This window comes from Macaca mulatta, chromosome 1, assembly GCF_049350105.2.
Source record: "Macaca mulatta isolate MMU2019108-1 chromosome 1, T2T-MMU8v2.0, whole genome shotgun sequence".
In the NCBI taxonomy this organism is placed as follows: domain Eukaryota; kingdom Metazoa; phylum Chordata; class Mammalia; order Primates; family Cercopithecidae; genus Macaca; species Macaca mulatta.
This window is the reverse complement of record NC_133406.1, coordinates 162,549,556-162,563,108: the sequence shown is the minus strand read 5'-3', so window position 1 is coordinate 162,563,108 and position 13,553 is coordinate 162,549,556. Positions and strand designations below refer to the sequence as shown.

The following is a 13,553-nucleotide window of genomic DNA, read 5'->3' as shown; positions in this document are numbered from 1 at the left end:
TGGCTTCTACTTTTATTGGTCACAATTCTGTCTACCTCATAGAATTCTGAGAGACAATGAGGATACATGTGTTTTTAGAATAATGCTTGCACATTGTTAATTTTTTTTTGAGTGCTTACCAGGATTAACTATTACTACTGAAACCAAAATTGTTCTCACTCTTACAGGTACTTTTCTATCATCTTTCTTTACTTTTCTGTATCCTTCATGAAATAGTTTCTATCTTTTGGTTTTTGGACACTAGTGGTGTTAGGATGCCTTCAGCTTTAAGTAAGAGAATCGCTTAAGTCCAATGATAGGTAGTTCCAAGATTGATTTAGAGATGCAACACTATCATTGTGCTGGTTTTTGGAGAGTCAAAAATTAAATAAAATTTACCTTATATTGTCTTACATTTTAATGAGGTAGTTAGCCAGAGAAATAAGTAACTAGGAATGCAGTCTTAGGCAGCAAAACTTATCAACTATTGAAGTAGCGTAGATGAAGGGGTTATTAATAAGGTTACAGGAATGTTCACAGTAGAGCTTGTCTTTCCACTTCAAAAGTACTCTTCTTATATTCTAGACTTTCATTAGTAGCACAACTGTGCACACCTTTGTCAATCCAGAAATGAGCAGTCTGAAATCCTTCCTCTTCCCTATATCCAGCTGTTGGGCAAATTATACAGATGCTATTTCTTACTACTTAATCCTACCTGTTGGTCTGTTTATATCATAGTCATCCTACTTTAGGTTTTTGTTATTACTCATCTCTTTGTGATTCATTCATTCAGTAAAAGTTTATTGAACAGCAATGTATTGTAAACACCTTGTTCTAGAAATAAAATAAAACAAGACCCCACTGGTTACAATCCAGTGGAAGGGCATTAAACACACAGATGGTTATGTAAGGTGATGTGTAATACAGTGGAGATATGGGGGGAACTGTAGGAGCTCAAGTTCCGGGGAATCTAACCCAAATTTGGGCTTCACAGAAGCCCAACTACAGGGTGAGTCTCAAAGCAGGAGTAAGCTAGGTGAAGGGCTCCTGGAGTAGGGAAGAGGGAAATACACCTACACACATAACCTACTTGCTTTATATATAACAAATAATCACTTCAAAGGTATTAACTTTGGTGCCTGTGTACTTGTTAATGTTACTGTTCAAAAACAATTTTTTTAACTGATTATGGTTAATGCAGAAAATTCTCAGTAATGATATTATTATACAGTTGTTTCTCATTATTTGTCAATTCTGTGTTTATGAATTTGCCTGCTCACCTAAATGTATTTGTAACCCCAAAATGAATACTCAAAATGCTTTCAAGGTCATTTTTAGACATATGCATGTTCAGAGTGGCAAAAAATTTAAGAACTAGCTGAGCTTTGCACAGAGGCTCACATCTGTAATCCCACCACCTTGGGAGGCTGAGGCAGAAGGATTGCTTGAGGCCAGGAGTTCAAGACCAGCCTGGGCAACATAGTGCCACCCCTCCCACCATCTCTGCACAGAAAAAATGAACTAGCTGAGGTTGAACAAGTCAGTGCTCTGCCCTCATGTTTCAGCTCTCATACTTCTAAACCTCCTTTTCATGGTCCATTTAGTGCCACATTTTTGTATTTTTGTGCTATTTTTTTTTTATTGGTGACTTTACTATTTAAAATGGCCTCTAAGCATAGTGCTAAAGTGCTGTCTAGTGTTGCTGAGCACAAGAAGGCTGTGATGTGCCTTACAGAGAAAATTCGTGTTAGGTAAGCTTTATCAGGCATGAGTCATAGTTCTGTTGGCTATGAGTTCAGTGTCAGTGAATCAACAATATATATTATTAAGGTGTCTTTAACAGAAATACACATAGAAGAGGTTATGTATTGATCAGTGATGAAATGTGACCAGAGCCTGGCAGGAACCTAACCTGTATTTCCCTTAGGGGCGATGATTCAGTATTCTCTAATTTAGCATTTGGGATGACTTTATAGAACATAACCATGGCAAATGTTTTATAGAACATAACTATGGATTTTATAGAACATAACCATGGCAAATGTTTTATAGAACATAACTATGGGTTTTATAGAACATAACAAGAATCAACTACTTCAGGGTAAATTTTGTTTTTGGGAAATAACCAAAATCATTTATGACTAGAACCGATGAATTAGATGGGAATGGTCAAGGGGAACAATACAGAGGTATGATTATTAAAACAGTCTTTCTCTGCCTTTTAAAACATATGCCACCCTTTTTGATAAGCATTTCACCTCACACTTTAAATATTCTAATATATTCCCTTTAGCATTTATGTCCAGGTTGAGAATCAGCATGTAAGTTTCATTTTACCGTCGGACAAGCAAAAGCATGTTGACCTTTATTATTTTTTTTTGAGACAGAGTCTCTGTTGCCCAGGCTGGAGTGCAATGGTGCAATCTCAGCTCACTACAACCTCTGTCTCCCAGGTGCAGGGATTATCCTGCCTCAGCCTCCTGAGTAGCTGGAATTACAGGCATGTGCTACCACACCTGGCTAATTTTTGTATTTTTAGTAGAGACAGGGTTTCACCATGTTGGCCAGGCTGGTCTCAAACTCCTGACCTCAGGTCATCTGTCCGCCTCAGCCTCCCGAAGTGCTAGGATTGCAGGCTTGAGCCACTGCGCCTGGCGTATTTCTGAGTGTTTATTGTAAAAACTATAGTTTTTAAAGTTTGCTAGATGCAATAAAATTTTATCATGTTTAGTGCTTTATTTAGACTTTCCTCTCCCTCCAGTGAAGAATAATTTGTATAAAGCAGAAGTTGGCAAACATTTCCTGGTAAGGGCCAGACGGTAACTATTTTAGGCCTTGTGGGCCATACAGTCTCTACTGCAACTACTCAGCTCTACCACTGTCTGGCAAAAGCAACAATAGACAGTACGTATTACTTTATGTAGTTACAGTATAAACTCCTTTTTCTTTTTTTTCTCTTTTTTGAGACGGAGTCTCACTCTGTTACCCAGGCTGGAGTGCAGGGGAACAATCTTGGCTCACTGCAACCTCCATCTCCTGGGTTTAAGCAATTCTCCTGCCTCAGCCTCCCAAGTAGCTGGGACTACAAGTGTGTGCCACCACATCTGGCTAATTTTTTTGTATTTTTAGTAGAGATGGGGTTTCACCATGCTGGCCAGGCTGGTCTTGAACTCCTGACTTCAATTGATCCGCCCTCCTTGGGCTTCTAAGGTGCTGGGATACAGGCTTGAGCCACCGTGCCTGGCCTAGTTATAGTATAAACTCCTTAACGGTAGGGACTATGTATTATACTGTTGTATCCTTCATGTTACATGTAATAGTATAGCACAGCGGGGTCTCAGTAATGGTTGGCTTGGTATGCTGATTTGACCTAGATAATAAAAAGGTTATATTTTTGAAATGTTAATAACTTGAACATTAAAACCCATCCATTTACAGTTAAATTATTTTAGAGATCCTATTTTTTTTCTCTTACTATAAATATCCTTCTTTAGACAGTTACAATAGTTCAAGCTCATGCATTTGGGATTAGGTAATCAATGGCCGAATTTTATGGTAGTTGGTAAATGCTATAGGACATGTTGGCTTATTTATATAAATGTTCTAATACTTGTATTTGTTAGCCATTATTAAAGTCTTTGAATCATAGTTAAGTCTCCATGGTAGCAGTGGTTTGATGATTATGTCTTAATGGATGCAATATACTATAAAGATAATTCATAGTTAAAGTCTGGTACTGATTTAAATTAAATCATTTGAGAGGCCAGGCACAATGGCTCATACCTGTAATCCTAGCACTTTGGGAGGCTGAGGTGGGAAGATAGCTTCAGCCCAGGAGTTCAAGACTAGCCTGAGCAAAATAGGGAGACCCTGTATCTACAAAAGAAAAAAAAAAAAAAAAAAGCTAGCCATGGTGGCACATGCCTGTAGTCCCAGCTATTTGGAAGGCTGAGTTGGGAGGATTGCTTGAGCCCCAGAGGCTGAAACTCCAGTGAACCATAATCAAACCACTGCACTCTAGCCTGGGTGACAGAGCAAGACTGTCTCAAAAAAAAAAAGAAAAAAATTATTTGAGAATTGTAAACAATTAGCTGAACAAACTTGCTAAATAATCTGTTGCAGTCTTGACTAAGAGCCTAATAGTTCAGTGAAACAGCTGCATATCCTCCTGCCTTATCTCTTGGACTACAGACATTTTTTTTCTCTGTACTCCTTAAACTCTCTCTCTCTCTCTCTTTTTTTTAAACTACTCTCCTTTTTCTCATGAGCCAGTTAAGGTAACATCTCAGGCCACATATAAGAAAAGAGTATGAGAAGAGACATTTTAGAAAACATAAAAGTGAAAATCACATAGATTCCTCATTTCCGGCCGGGCGCGGTGGCTCAAGCCTGTAATCCCAGCACTTTGGGAGGCCGAGACGGGCGGATCACGAGGTCAGGAGTTCGAGACCATCCTGGCTAACACGGTGAAACCCCGTCTCTACTAAAAAATACAAAAAATTAGCCGGGCGAGGTGGCGGGCGCCTGTAGTCCCGGCTACTCAGGAGGCTGAGGCAGGAGAATGGCGTAAAAACCCGGGAGGCAGAGCTTGCAGTGAGCTGAGATCCAGCCACTGCACTCCAGCCTGGGCGACACAGCGAGACTCCGTCTCAAAAAAAAAAAAAAAAAAAAGATTCCTCATTTCCTAGTGTCGCTTTTACAGTTAAACATTGTGAAAGTATATGTCAACTAAGTATGTGTAAATCCATTCCTACTACTTTAAGTGTAAAGTATTATTTTGGAAAAAATGCTCACATCTTTTATATAGATGAACGATGTAATACTATTTTATAAGTAAAAATGAACATCTTTTTAGAGTTCACCTGTTAAGACTTTATTTACCCTAAGTGTGCATGTGAGAGGTATGTATATGTGGTATACTTGGGCTGAGGTTCACAGGCTGAGGTTTCTGAAAAACTGGATTATAACACTACTGACTAGAAGGAACCGCTAGATCTGCACTGTCCAACACAGTAGCCACTAGCCACATGAGGCTGTTAAGCTACTGAAATGTACCTATCTGAATTGAGGTCAAAGTGTAAAATATGTACTGTATTTCAAATATTTAGTACAAAAAATAAAGAATGTAAAGTATTTCATTGATAATTTGTATTTTGATTAAATGCTGCAATTATAATATTTTGGATTTACTAGGTTAAATAAAATACATTATTAAAATTAATTTCACGTTTCTTTTTACTTTTAAAATATAGTTTCTAGAAATGTGGCTTGCGTTTGTAGCTTGCTTTATATTTCTGTTGGACAGCACTGGTCTAAATAGTGTGATCTTTCAACACAGGAAAAGTGTTATAATGAAATATTAGTTTATAAAGACCCATTTGAAATGATCTAGAAACTCTGTAGCTCTTTTTTAACTTTTTGGCTAATACGGTGTTTTTGGTTTTGTTTTTTCGTTTTTTTTTTGTTTTTTTTTTTTTTTTTTTCGTTTTGAGACAGTCTTGCTCTGTTGCCCAGACTTGAAGTGCAGTGACGTCGTGATCATGGCTCATTGCAGCCTCAACTCCCTGGGCTCAAGTGATCCTCCTGCCTCAGCTGCCCAAGTAGCTAGGACTATAGGTGCATGCCACCACACCTGGCTAATTTGTTTTATTTTTTGTAGATACGAGGTCTCACTATGTCGCTCAGCTGGTCTTGAACTACTAGACTCAAGTGATCCTTTTGCCTTGGCCTCCTAAAGTACTGGGATTATAGGTGTGAGCTATCATCCTGGGCCTAACTCAGTGTTTAAAATCAGTGTAAAGAACACTTCGTTTTAAATTAGCCAGGTGTTGTGGTGCATGCCTGTAGTCCCCGCTACTTGGGAGGCTGAAATAGGAGAATCACTTGAACTCGGGAGGTGGAGGTTACAGTGAGCCCAGACTGTGCCATTGCACTCCAGCCTGGGCAACAGAGAGAGTCTGTCTCAAAAAACAAAAAAAAACTCTTTATTTTAAATTATTTCAGAATGCCAGAAAAGTATATTAGCTCACTGTACATTCACTAGTCATTAGCAAGCTTTTAAGGACTTCTTGTAAAAGAGGGTAAGAAAGAACGGCTAGTTGTTGCTTGAATATTTTATTCATCCCAGTTAGAATAAGTTAGTTCTATATGCCCCCAAAAAGGAAAGTATATGTGTATATATATATATATATATATTTTTTTTTTGGATACAGGGTCTTACTCTGTCACTCAGGTTTGAATACAGTGGCATGATCATGGCCCATATGCAGCCTTGACCTCCTGGACTCAAGCCATCCTCCTGCCTCAGCAGCCTCCTGAGTACCTGGGACTACAGGCACATGCCACCATGCCTGGCTAATTTGTAAATTTTTTTTGTAGGGATGGAGTTCTCACTTTGTTGCCCAGGCTAGTCTCAAACTCCTGGGCCCAAGTGATCCTCTCACCTCGTGCTTCTAAAATACTGGGATTACAGGTGTGAGCTACTGCACCTGGCTGGTTTATTTTTTTAAGTATAAAATATGTCTGATCCCTAGGTGTCTCCAAATCTAGTAATTTTTATACATTTAAAGCAAGTTTATTTTCTTATTTTTTCAAAGGCGTATACTTTTTAATTATTTAAACTTAGTTTAAAATATTGTTTTAAAGACCACTAGACAAAAAATTTAAATGTGTATATTATAGTGCTTCGTTCAGGGAAAGTATTATAAAACCAAGCCATGACACAGTGTCAAAATTTGAAAACCTGGGGAATTAGTAACATTACTATAGTGATAAAATGGAAATTTTGATGATACAGACAATAGTCCACAGAGAATTATGACTAAAACTTTTTTTTCCTACTAACCATTTCAAGTTAGTTTGCCATCTTATGTTGGTGCTCTTGGAGGCTTACAAATTATTATTATTTGAGCCAGAATCTCTGTCTGTCACCCGGGTGGACTGCGATCGCGGCTCACTGCAATCTTAATCTCCTGGGCTCAAGTGATCCTCCTGCCTCAGCCTCTAGAGTAGCTAGAACCACAGGTGTGAGCCACAGCACCTGGCCAGGAAGCTTACAAATTATTAATGAAACTTTGTTAAGAACCCTTTACCTTACTGACAACCAGAGAAGTAATTTCATTGGTTTGGAAATAAATGGACACTTAAGAAATGAAGCAACCTCTTCAGGTAATTTTTTTTCAAAGACCAAACTATTGAATTAGTGCTTTTTGAAGAGCATGAAAGAGCAGTCATCAAGTGTGACATTAAAAACTTTCAGCTGGGTGCAGTTGCTCATGCCTGTAATCCCAACACTGGGAGGTTGAGACAGGAGGATTGCTTAAGCCCAGGGGTTCGAGACCAGCCTGGGAAACATAGTGAGAACCTGTCTTTACAAAATATGTATGTATATATATTAGCCAGATGTAGTGGTGACGTTAGCCTGTAATCCCAGTTACTTGGGAGGCTGAGCCCAGGAGATCATGCCTGCAGTGATCTGTGACAATGCCACTGCTCTCCAGCCTGGGTGACAGTAAAACCCTGTCCCAATAAAAAATAAAAACTTCGAACAATCTGACCATAACTTATTTTCTGCCAGCTTCCTAGGGCAAGCCTTCCTAACTTGCATGCATTAATCTCAACCAGTATTTTTGCTGTATCAAATACATTTTATGCTCTTTTGCTTCTTGACTTTGTGTTCCTGATCCAAATTGCAAATTCTCCCTTTCTCTTTCAAAATCTATCAGTCTTTAATGACTTTGCTCACATTTTTCTGTTCTGAAGTCTTTCTTATCCCCACCACTCCAGCCCAAGTTGAGGATAATAATTAACTTTTTTTTTTCTTCTTTTTGAGACAGAGTCTCCCTCTGTCACCCAGTTTGGAGTATAGTGGCGTGATCTTGGCCCACTGCAACCTCCACCTCCCAGGCCCAAATGATCCTTTCACCTCAGCCTCCTGAGTAGCTGGGGATCACAGGTGCGCACCACCATGCCCAGCTAATTTTTGTATTTTCTGTAGAGATGGGGTTTTGCCATGGTGGCCAGGCTGGTCTTGAACTTCTGGCCTCAAGTGATTTGCGGTCCTTAGCTTCCCAAAGTACTGGGATTACAGGTGTGAGCCACCGCACCGGCTTCTGTTTTACTATCTTTAAAGCTCTTAAAACGATCTCATTTCATTATTAACTTTTTATTGTTTGTCTTCCCCCTCTAGAATGTGAGTTGAATGAGAGCAAGGATAATGTCTATCTAGTTAACAGCACCTAAAATAGTGTGTGACACAAAATAAGCACTCCATAAGTATTTGCTGAGTGATTGAAATACTTTATTCATAGGAAATGTGCACTATGATAACCAACTTTTAAAACAGTTTGTGTATCCATCAAAACTATAAAATGGACAGTCAGATACTATTGACAAATTCCAAATATGAATCCAAACTACTGCCATTTTCTAAGAAAGGACATTTATAGGTAAGGGGCATGGGGGAGTAGGATTTCTAGAACAATTTAAGCTTAAATGGATAGGATTTAATGTCTTAAAGACACTTGCCTTAAGTTTACATCTTTCAGCTTGTAAAATAGATAAGGTAATAAGTGAATCTCTTTAAAATTTCTCAGCTGAGCGCGGTGGCTCACGCCTGTAATCTCAGCACTTTGGGAGGCCAAGGTGGGTGGATCGCTTGAGGCCAGGAGTTCTAGACCAGCCTGGTCAACATGGTGAAACCCCATCTGTACTAAAAATAGAAAAATTAGCCAGGCACAGTGGCGCATGCCTGTGGTCCCAGCTACTCTGGGGGCTGAGGTGGGCAAATCACTTGAGCTCAGGAGGTCGAGGCTGCAGTGAGCTGAGATCGTGCCACTGCACCTCAGCCTGGGCGACAGAGTGAGACCCTGTCTCTAAATAAATAAATAAGTAGATTTTATGGGTCTGTATCTTGGCAACACACACACAATAAATAAATAAAAATTTCCCTATTTTTCCCCTAAAGACAAAGTTGCATTTGCAGCCATCACAAAATTGATAGGTATTTTAACTATTATGCTCTGGAACCTTTTCACAGGAATGAGAATTGGGGGTCTGAGTTCCAGACTTACATCAAGCATTTGCTCTACAGCAATCTATGGTAATGATGCCTCTTAGTGCTTACCGGCTTTTTAGGAAACTATAATATGTAGAGGTAAGATATAGTCCATTATTAAATGGCCAATAATTTGATTTTATATAACTATTTAGATATCTTAAAAACAGGTGAAACATTAGGATAGACAGCCTAGTACCCTCTAGTTTTATGTTAATATTGGAACAGTGTATGTTTAACTATTGTCAAGAATATCTTAGCTCATTATTAGACTGTAGTTATAGAAAAGCTCTTTGAAATCTTATCACTTGAGTATCAGATGTATGTGCAGATTACATGTGAGAAAGCATATGCAAGTATATTATAAACTGTAAAGTGTTATATAAATGTTATTATGGGGAAGGCATAGAACAGGTTTTTTTTTTTTTTTTTTAAACACTGTGTGAGAAGATAGTAAAATTCAGAGATAATGGTCTGATAAGGGAACTTGGCAAGAGGCATGATCTTGGGTGATGCCAGACTCCTTTGGGGGTGAATCTGGTAGTTATTGTAATGCTTTATGCCAAGTAAAACTTCCTGAGTCAAAGGAGACTATTTGTCAATAAACATCCAAGTGGTAGCAAAATAGTTTGTGTAGCTTAAAATACTGAAAATAATTTATATGTAGATGTCATATAAATTGTAGTGCTGTCACATGTATTATCTGACTCTTACAATAATCTTTGTGAGTTAGGTATTCAGATAATTTAAATGATTTATCTAAGTTACTCACCTGTTAAGTGGGATAACTGAGATTGGAAACCAAGTATTCAGATACTTAAGTCTTTATTCTTTTATGCTAGCCCTTTAAGAGGAATTGATAAATAATGGTTTCCCCTAGGTAATTTTCAAGTAATTTAGTACAAGTGAGATATGTGAGGCATCAACAGATATTAAGACTGGACAGATCTTCTGACTCCAAAATCAAAGATATATACTTTAAGAATATAAACACTGGAATTGAAATATAATGAATGCTACCTATGGGAAGTTTTAATGATTTTAAATTTTAACAAAATCAACATGAATGAGTAGCAAATATTAACTGGAATATTTAGAAATACCAGTTGGACAGCTGTGTATGTGTGAGTGTGTGTGCATGTATGCTTGTAAATAAGAACATTTTGTTATACATATGGTGTAGTAATTTTTCTGGAAAAAAAATTCAAGTTCATATGAGATTATCATCATCATAAGAGCAGCTAACACTTTGGTAGTCCTCACTATGTGCCAATCACATTTAAGTATATCACACATTGATCCCATTTAATCCTCACAACAGTCCTAAATTGGTATTAATGTTACCAGCTTAACAGTTAACAGAGTTAACTCTGTTTGACAGATGAGGAAGGTGAGGTCAGAGAGATTTAAGTTCAAGGTCTTACAGCTGTAAGTAGTGTTACCAGGATTCTAACCCAGGCACTCCGGCTCCAAAATCTGTGCTTTAACCACTATATTAATATTCCCTGGGTTTCACCTTGGCAAATATTATAATCACTTTTATATACTCTGAGGTGATATATTCAAATATCTAAAAGCACTATTAACAGAGTATAAAAGAGCCTCAGTTTATTTGCTTATTCTTGGACAGGAAGTATTGGGAAATGGAGGTCATAATTTTCTAATATGAATCACTGTATAAGAAATGTCATGGCCGGGCGTGGTGGCTCATGCCTGTAATCCCAGCACTTTGGGAGGCTGAGGTGGGTGGATCGAGGTCAGGAGTTCAAGACCAGCCTGGCCAAGACGGCGAAACCTCGTCTCTACTAAATATACAAAAAAATTAGCTGGGCGTAGTGGCACGCACCTGTAATCCCAGCTATTTGGGAGGCCGAGGCAGAGATTTCTTAAAACCCAGGAGGCAGAGGTTGCAGTAAACCAAGATTGTGCCACTACACTCCAGTCTGGTCCAGCCTGGGCAACAGAGCGAGACCCTGTCTCAAAAAAAAAAAAAAAAAAAAAGAAAATAAAAGAAAAGTAAAGAACGAAATTTCATGGGCCAAGCACCCTGGTTTATGCCTGTAATCCCAGGATCTTGGGAGGTCAAGGGAGGAAGATTGTTTGAGCTCAGGAGTTGGAGACTAGCCTGGGCAACATAGTGAGACCTGGTCTCTATAAAAAATTAAAATAAGCCAGATGTTGTCACATTGGCCTGTAGTCCCAGCTATTTGAGAGGCTGAGGCAGCAGGATCACTTGAGCCCAGGAGTTCAAGGGTTCAGTGAGCTGTGATTGTGCCACTGCACTGCAGCCTGGGTGACAGAGCAAGCCCCATCTCAAGAAAAAAAGAAAAGAAAAGAAATTAAAAGAATTTTTAGGACTAAATGTGATCCATTTAAGAATTAAATATTGCCAAGAAAAGTTTTTCACAGGTGCGTTGGTAAAATATGAGAAGTCATTTGTCCTCAAGCGTTTAAGTGATGATCTGAATTTTGATGTAATTTCTTCTGAGACTCATGGCATTTTATCTTTTTCTGTACTATTTTATTTTAAACTGAGAAATGATTTGTGAGTTGGAAAAAGAAAACTTGTTTTCTATTATATATGAATAAAGTCAAAGTAGAAGATGAGGATGACATCAATTGAATGACAAATTATACTTTTAGTTTTTTGTGGTTAAATACTATATTAATTTCCATTTTTTAAAAAAATTAGTTTTTAGTAGAGATAAGGTCTCAATATGTTGCCCAGGCTGGTCTTGAACTCCTGAGCTCAAGTGATCCTTCTGCCTTGGCCTCCCAAAGTGCTGTGATTACAGGCATGAGCCACCTCACCTGACTGTAGTTTTCTTTTAATAAAGGGAAGAGAATTATGTCTTCATGGAATAATCTTACCAATGTTTGAGTAGTAAAGTAAAAATTTTAAAATGCAAGTGCTAATTTTTATATCCCTGTTAAAAACACAGCATTCTTTAGTTTTAAGGGAAAAAATGTATGTCAATTACTAACTCAAGCTGGTTTTTGTTCTCTTCAAACTTAACGTCACACGTTCATATAACCTATAACATCAAATAAGCAGGCATTTATGTGATTTCTAAATATTTCAGATAGACTATTTCTATGTATTTTTTTGGTTTTATTTTACCTTTAAAACAAATAATTTTAAAAAAAAAATTTATTAAATAAGCTTTGATCACAGCTCTTCTCTGTTCCATTTCCCCTACAGGCTACCACTACTCTCCCTCTTACATACTCTTCCTGTTTTTGTCATAATGATTTGCAGGAATGACAGTCCCACCCCATGCCCCCCCAAAAAAATTGCTGCACTCATATCATACAAACTTGGATGACCAAGATTTAATGTAAAGTGATCGTATTGTATAATGGATTTCAACTCCTAAGTAGTAGAGAAGACATCTCAGTCTGAAAAAGTGAATATAAGAGTAAAAGATCTCCAAAGTACTATATACTTTTAATGATGATCATCTTGATGCTTTACCCTATTTCATCTATTTGCAATCGGTATATTTGTAAATATAATTATTGTCTTTAAATTATTTTCTAAGGATAAATTTCCAGGTGTGGTATTTATAGAGCTATTAAAATAATATTTAGTGGCTTTTACAATTGCCAGATGTTTGAATTATTTACAAAGCTACAAGTGTGCAAGTATCTGCTCATTTTACCAAAAGCTAGCCAGATTGTTGTATTAATAGCCATAAATCACAGTTGTATTTGCTTTCTTACTAACTTGAAATGTCAATGTTGAGGTGAATTCTTGCTTTTCAACTTTACTACTACTATGATTCTTGTGTGTGTGTGTGATATTTGAAGACGTGAAAATCCCTTTTCACCCTTTTCGGTATCTAGGGAGCCAGATTTCTTTCTGTCTGTTAAGATATAATATAATTTCTCACAAATGTGAAAGACCCAGTCTTCAGGTTCTCTAAAATAATTTACTGTGTCAAGTTTTGATAATATTTCTAGCTCTCTGAAAATGATTGAATCAAATAAGTATTTTTTTTTCTACAAACACTACCCACCAGAACAATTTCCGGTTGTTAAATAGTAAAGTCACCATTCCTTTGGTAATGAATATTTAAAGGAACTCCCTTGGAAATGAATTTTGTAATAGGTGATTTTTTATTATGTTTTTACTCTGTGCAATACTGATCCTTGCACTGGATTTCAGTTTGGCAATATGCTTTTTAAAACTGGGAGTCTTAAGGTGACTTTGGGTATTAGCATTTTTCACTAAGTGTTTTGGATTTGAAAGTACCTTTTGACATTGAGTATTTCTTGGTGATGCTAAAAAAATTGATAAATAGCTGACAAACCTCTGTAACCTACAGGTAGGCTAGATCAATGTTATACATTTCTAATGTCAAGATGTCTTTAAAGTAGAGAATTTTAAAGAGTAGAAAATCATAGCTGTCAAAATGCATAAAGATGAACATTCAGAAAGAATTGCTGAATCATCATTGCTTGGCATATAGAGTAGGCGTTCTCATTTCTTTAAAGGTTAACACATTATTACCCTTTA

The 13,553-nt window shown here is 37.4% G+C and overlaps 1 protein-coding gene across 11 annotated transcripts in view; it reads left to right on the top strand.

Annotated features, from left to right (window-relative positions):
* The window catches only part of DNAJB4 (DnaJ heat shock protein family (Hsp40) member B4), a 37,614-nt gene that overhangs the window by 9,447 nt on the left and 14,614 nt on the right, over positions 1-13,553 (top strand). The window contains exon 2 of one of the 11 annotated variants that reach the window (XM_077980011.1): positions 9,017-9,133. The exons of the other annotated variants lie outside the window; for them this stretch is intronic. The gene's annotated coding sequence lies outside the window, so the exon portion shown is untranslated. The remainder of the gene's footprint in view (positions 1-9,016; positions 9,134-13,553) is intronic. 11 annotated transcript variants of the gene reach the window in all.